The following is a 7503-nucleotide window of genomic DNA, read 5'->3' on the forward strand; positions in this document are numbered from 1 at the left end:
CAACCTGACTATTCTCCCCTAGCTGGTAAACACCTATTCTAGTTTTTTTCATGTTTGTTTGGTTTGGGATTTTTGGTGTTTTTTGTTTGTTTGTTAATGTTTTGTCTGCTAAAAATCTTTCCTTTTAGGAGTTGTTTCTTACCTTACCTGGTAGGGCTTTTACTCACATCCTCTGCATTGTAACAGAAGGTGTGTAACCCAAGCTGGTCAATCTAAGTACCTCATCTTCCTGAACACAGCTGTGGTCTAGGGACAGGCATATGATCAAGCAGAGCCCATTGGAGTCCTTCCCAGAGATCCTTGGAAAGAAAGGATCTTTCTCTTGCTGAGCTTTTGGGTACTTGGGGCCTTATAAACCTGAATCCTCAGAGCAGGATAAGGAAGAGGGGTTGGGGATTTGCTGTTCTGAAACAGGCTGGCAGACTGATGTCCACACAGAAGAAAGCAAGACCACGATATACAGAGAGAAAAGAGAAGGAGCCCCAGTGGCATCATTCAAACATCTTGATTACTGACCTAACAATCATTTTGTCTTTCACCACCTCTGCAAACCTGTATCTGGAAGTAGAGAATTTTCTTCTCTGCCCTATGTAGAGACTAATACATCCAGAAGCAACGGAAACTAGTGGTATTGCTTTCCCTTCTCAAGGTGAGTAAAAAGACCTTTGTGCTTCTCAGGTCTTGACCCTTTCTGAAAGAGACAGAATAAGCCTTTACTGTTTGGGTCCCAGGACCAGCACTGGAAACTTTCAATCTCTTTGCTTGTGAAGTAGCGAATGGCTCAGCCCTTCCTGGGACTGCTTTTAGGAGAAAAAGCTGTGCTCCTTTTGGATATGGGAAAAGATGGCTATAAACAAATATCAATGCAGTGCCCAGAGAAGGGGGCCAGACTTCAAGAGCCATCCCAAAACTACAGGTCTAGTGGTCAGTTTGCCCACGCACTAGCTCTTTGCATAGGACCTTTGCAGCTACTGTGCTTCAGAAACACCAACACTGGGTTTTTTTTGTTTTTTGTTTTTTGTTTTTTTAAAAAATATATTTTATTGATATTTCACAGAGAGGAAGGGAGAGGGATAGAGAGCTAGAAACATCGATGAGAGAGAAACATCGATCAGCTGCCTCCTGCACACCTCCTACTGAGGATGTGCCCGCAACCAAGGTACATGCCCTTGACCGGAATCGAACCCGGGACCTTTCAGTCCGCAGGCCGACGCTCTATCCACTGAGCCAAACCGGTTTCGGCCCAACCCTGGTTTTTTGTTAACCGTGTGAGAAGGACATCTGCTTCTTACATCCCAAAAACTTTCATCTCCTTCCCACCCCAATAACAATCTTAGTTCCCACTAATAATAAAGTTGACAAACAGTAATTCCCTAGAAGCTCATAAACACTAATGGGCCATAGAAACCCCAGAAGTTTGACTCTTGGTGCATACTGGTGTCCTCCAAGTTGGGGAGAGCAAGTGGCACCACATTTTCTTATCAAAGGAGATTATAGCAATCTGAGTAAATGCTATGAGACTGGACTCCTCCAAGAAAGGGACTGTTCCTTCTTTTTAATCACATCCAGAACAGTGTGTAGGTCACTGTATGTGCTCAGTAAATGTCAGTGAATTGCATTTCATATTACTTTTCTAGTCTCTGCCCACACATACTTTTGTACATAATAGTTGCAACGTTATGATAATAAAGCATTTTGTATTCTTTGTATTGTTACAGTACAATTTTGGTTAGAGCTGACAACTGGCTGTCTCAAGTTTGAGAAAGGGGAGGCGGGAAGAGACAGAGAGAGAGAGAGAAAGAGAGAGAGAGAGAGAGAGAGAGAGAGAGAGAATGGTAGTAAAAGTGGAAGGTGATTCTTTTAATTCAATATATGGCACAGAAATTTTGAAAAATATTTTTTTCAATAAAATTAGAACATACTCATTTAATATATTTTCTTCTTTCTAATCAATGGTTATAAAGTTTAAGTTAAGCAAGATGAATGAACTTTACAGATTTGCTATACAACATTGTACCTATAACTGACACTAGTGTATTATACACTTTAACATTTAAGACAGTAGATCTCATGTTGCGTTCTTTCAAAATAAAATAAAGATTAAAGAGAAAGAGATAAAGAATTACTGTGCAGGAAGAGGAAATGTTTGCTTGTCTTTGGATTACTTTGGAGGGATAAAAATAAACCACTCTTAAAGCAAATATTCAACTCATTCTTCCTATAAAGATGTGTTAAGTCTTGCTACCAAAGAATCATTCATTCATATTTATAGTAAAAAATACCTTTATATTACATCTTGTTTTATGATTCCATATACGAACAAATGCAATACCCAGAGGAATCCTTTTATTCATTCATTTGCACACATTTATTGCATTCCACATGCCAGGCCCGGTGCTACACTTTAGGAATTCCAAAGCAAGATGAGCAAGACAGAGCTCAGAGTTCTGAAGGGAGACAGGCAAAGCTCAGCAGAGTGTGGGTTGTGATGTGATAGAATTTATGTGTGCTGAGGTAAGCAAGCACCAGGGGAGAAGTATTTAGGCTAGAATAAGATTTTTGTTGGCTGACATGACTCTTGAAATACTGTTAACGTGCAGGAATGTTCTAGGCTGAGAGAACACTATTGAGGAATGCACAATGGAATGATACAACATAATAAATATGAAGCAGATCACTACACTTGGAGCATATGATTCTTGTTGGTTAGTGGCAAAATATGAGAATAGAGAGGAACACATGGGCCAGATGATATCAAATTGACATAATATGGGCCAACCATTGTCAAGGAAATTATAGAGTAGATATAAGACATAATTCATTCATTCTTTCAACAAATTATTATTGCATGCCTACTGTGTGTCATGTATGTTTTTGGACACTGGAAATACACCAAACATGATGAAAAGTGCTCAATTTCTGGATGTATCTTAAAAGTATAGCTAATAGGATTTGCTGGCCGACTAGATGAGGGGAGTAAAAAAAAAAAAAAAAAGAGATGAGTGACAGTAGGATCTTTGACCTGACCATTAGTAGGAGGGAGCTGCTATTAACTGAGATAGAAAAGAGTATAAAAGCACCAGTTTGGGGGCAGAATTTGGAATTCTGTTTTATACACAATGTCATATATGAAACACCTATTAAACATCAAAAGAGATATAAAAGTGGGCTATTAAATACATTGGTCTGGATTTCATGGGAGAGTTTTGAATAGAAATATAACTTTGGAATCATCAGCATATAGATAGTATTGAAAGTCATAATACTAGATGACATGTAGTCAGGGAAGGTATATAGAAAAGAGAAAATACTGTATATTAGCTACAATGAAAACGTTGATGGGAAAGTCCACAATCTGAGTCCTGGGCCCACTACCATATACACTGAGAGGCCAGATTATTATGATCTCTGAACGCATAATAATCTGGCCACTTAGTGTATATCTTATATAATTCCTATATAATAAAAGGCTAATATGCAAATTGTCCCCTCGACCAGGAGTTCCACCAGCAGGCAGGCTGGCCAACAGCCCATGTCCCCTCCCAGATCATAATAATCTGGCCACTCAGTGTAGAGGTTAAGGCAATGAAAAGGACACAGCAAAAGATACTGAGATAGAATGTAGCCTGTGTGGTAGCTACCATTCTATCTCATGAAAGTGTGGAAGGAGGAAAAAGTGATCAATTATATCAAATGCTATGATAATAATATAAAAAGAAACGATGGTGTTTAGCAATGTCAAGTCACTAGTGATCTTAAAGAAAGCAGGTCCATTGGTTGGTGATGACAAAACCCTGACTGGAGTGGATTAAGGAGGGAATGGGACAAGGGAATGTGGAGATTGTGAATATAGGCAACTAAATAAAGAGTTGTGTAAGGAACCAAAAGGAAAGAGGCAATAGTTGAAGGGTTAAATGGGGTCAGAAGATGTTTTTATTTTATTTTTAAATTAAGAGATGGGAAATAATAGCATCTCTATGTGGTAGCAATGGAAAGTAGAAAGGGAAAAAATAATGATGTAGAGGAAAGAATTGCTGAAGAAATTTCCTTGAGTAGACTACAGGGGGGCAGTCTAATCTTAGATGAAAGAACTGGCTTTGGCTAGGAACAGAAGAGAATATAAATTTTATGGGCACAAGTTCAGGTATGTGGGTTTTATGGCCAGTATTATCCTGGTACCAAAATCAGACAAAGATACCTCAAGAAAATGACAAATCAATATGCCCTATGAAGACATAAAATCCTCAAGAAAATGTTAGTGTGTTAGTTTCATATGAATGCTATAACAAATTATCACTAACTTGGTGGCTTAAAACAACAGAGATGTATTCTGTCACAGTTCCAGAGGCCAGAGGTCCAAAATCAGTATCACTGGGCTAAAATCAGCCACCTCCCTCTGAAGGCTCTATGGGAGAATTTATTCCTTGCTTCTTCTAGCTTCTGGTGGCAGCTGGCATTCTTGGCTTGTGGTTGGATTACTCCAATCTCTGCCTCTGTGGTCACATTGGCTTCTAGAATTCTTCCTTCTGCTAATTTGTAGATTAGTTTAATATGAATAGAAACAGTGGAAGGGGTATCATGTTGAGGAGGAAACTGGTCTTGCAAGGCATGTCAGGCCATAAAAACTGTAAACAATACACTGCCCTGGCAAGGGGGTGTGGGTCGTTATCACTGCCCCCAGGACAGATCATTGGATATGGCCTGGGGACCCCCAACACCTGGGGGCCTTCCTGTAAGCCCATAAAGGGGGTGGAACCATATCTGTAAGACAAAGACCCCAGAAGGTTATAAAAGTGAAGCCCATGTTTCTTCATTCTGATTTGGAAATTATTTCCGGAGTCCACTAGTGTTAATAAACGGGGTCCCTCCCTTTCTCTAGGAAGCATGCTTGGTATTCTTTAGTCTTCTGAAACATTTGGTGCATTGGCCAGGAAGCTAACCGCGTTTGGCTCTTGCCTCTGGTGAGTGGATGGGGTTTGGCCTCCGGAAGGCGAGCGCTGCTGATTTTAGCAGAATTGAACCGGGGGGCGGGGGGATGTCCAGGCGCTCCCGGACCTCAGCCCAGGACCCGGCCGGCATCTGGAGAAAGTGGACGGACACCCCTGGACCTGTTGACAGAATCAGTAAGGTTGGGGCCCCAGTCAGACAGGCCCACTCCAAGTGAGTGGAAAGGGGAGCTTGATCACCTCCCCAGAAGTCATAGGACTTTGTCAGGTAAATCAGGAATCAGGACTCCGGAGGTGAGTGAATTCAGATTCGATTAAGGAATTATGGGTTCACTCTTCTATTTGTGTGTGGGACTAGCCAATTTGCTACCAAGAGGGGGTGCTGGACGCAGTCTTAACTCCTCCGGTAGGTTCTCACTGAGACGTTAGTCGAGAATTCTGTTCTGGGGCGTGGGTGCTGGGAGTGCCCCCATGCCCATCTGGGGAGTTGGGCATTATCTGCTCAGTCCAGTCTGGGCTAGTCTAGAGTGTGAGTATGGATGTTTGTCTGTCTTGGCATAATTATCTGCTCATTAACTGGTCTGTGTGAAAGCGAAAGCTACTTTGATTTTCTGTTTGCTCATCTGGTTAAAACATTTGATTTACTGAAGACTGAACCCATGATGGTCTGCAAAAGTCTCAAGCAGCACTGTTGAGTTAGTTTTCTCAGAGACATTTGCTCTCTATCACAGAGGGATAGTTGATAAAAATTTCTGTCTATGTTTGTGTACTAGGGGCTTTGGTTTGCTCTGTGATTTTGCTGTGTTAGGTTGAAATTTTGGAATTCTGGGGTAGATTTAAAGGTATTTGCGGCTTTTCTTGTCTCTTTTGGCTGGCTGATCATTCTCCCGTGCATTCTGCCACAACATTTGGTGTGTGGTCTGAGAAACATCAGTTGAGCTGGCTCTTAGGCCCCTGCTGATGAGAGAAGACTTCAGGGCACTTGCTTCGGACTCTGGGACCCAAGGATGATGTGCCACCGGCACATTTGCTGGTTCCTGAACTCTGGTGGACCTTTCTGGGACTTCCCAGGAGGGAAGTCAAAATCAGATGTCTTAAACTGTAAGTTTTTCCCCGGGGAAATGGGTCTGATTTCTGGTCTGTCCTGTGGGACAGAGAGGTATCTAGCCCCTACCTAGGTAATTATTTACCTCAGGATAGCTCAGATCATCTGGAGGAATGGCTTCTAGATGGTATTCACTGTCTCTGGGACTTCTGGGGAGGGAAGTCAAAAGTCAGACTGGCTAAGGGTCTGAGTATGGCCTGCCTTTTAAAAAGGTAGAAGAGAAGTATTCCCAGGCAGTTTTCTACTGCCTCAGTTCAGGGACTTGTTCTGTATCTCTGTGCAATTGAAACTGATTTTGTGAGTGAAGGGTATTCTGTGGTATAAATGTAGCACATGCTGGTGTAAAAGTGTTTTTAATGTTTGTTTGTTTCTGTTTTATTTTTTTAAACTCTTCTATACCTCTCCCACATTTCTGAGGTGATTCAGTTTTTAGTGGGCAATGTTATCTGTGTTTATTGTTTAAATATGTCTCTTTGTTGTTTGTTTAAATTGTTTAGCTGGTGAAATTTCTGTTTGTGTCTCTTAAAAAATATGAATGTATTGCTAATCTGAGGAATGTTAATTATTTAATCCTGTCTTAAATCCTGTTTTAAGGCGTCTTGTAAATCCTGTCTTAATCCTGTATATCCTGTCTTCCCTAAACCAAGGACACTTGGGAGTAAATGATTTGCACTTTGCCTCCCTAAACAGAGGTTAAATAGCTTATGTCAATATACTCAGGAAGACTGATAGCAGAAATCTGATTAGTGTCATTTGTGGTCCACACCCAAGGACAAATGAAGTTAGAAAAATAAGGCTTATTTTGATTAGTTCTTTTATTCAGGTATTTTTTTAAAGAGAGGAAACCTGGTCCCTCCCTGCAACATGGGTAATAGCTCTTCCACAAACTCTGTCTTAGAATGTATGTTAAGGAATTTTAAAAAGGGGTTTATTGGGGATTATGGGGTAAAACTAGTCCCCTGGGAGTTAAAAAAAAAAAAAAAAAAAAGATGTGTGAAATAGACTGGCCATCTTTTGGAGTAGGATGGCCAGCAGAGGGCACATTAGATGTCTCCACGATCAGAAATGTTCACAGAATTATCATGGGAGACCCAGGTCATCCCGACCAGTTCCCTTATATTAACCAGTGGCTAAAAATAGCAGAGCTTAAGCCACTTTGGATCCAGTTTTGTGTATATAAATAAAAAGGGCAGGCCCCTCAGAAGGAGAATAAGCCTCCTATTCTGCAGGAATCCCTTGAGGAAGCCCTGCCAGTTCTACCACCTCCATACATGCCTCAAGCAGTATCCAGTGCCCCTTGCCTAGCCAGAGAAGTTATACACACCACCTCCTTCCATCTCCCTCCAAAGGACTCTCCAGAACCAGTTGGACGACATTTGTGCTCAGCTGATCGGTGACCCAAGCCACTCCTGGCTTTCCAGATGCCTTTCTGAGAAATGTGGGTCCTCATAT

The sequence above is a fragment of the Plecotus auritus genome, assembly GCF_963455305.1.
Source record: "Plecotus auritus genome assembly, chromosome: 3".
NCBI lineage: Eukaryota > Metazoa > Chordata > Mammalia > Chiroptera > Vespertilionidae > Plecotus > Plecotus auritus.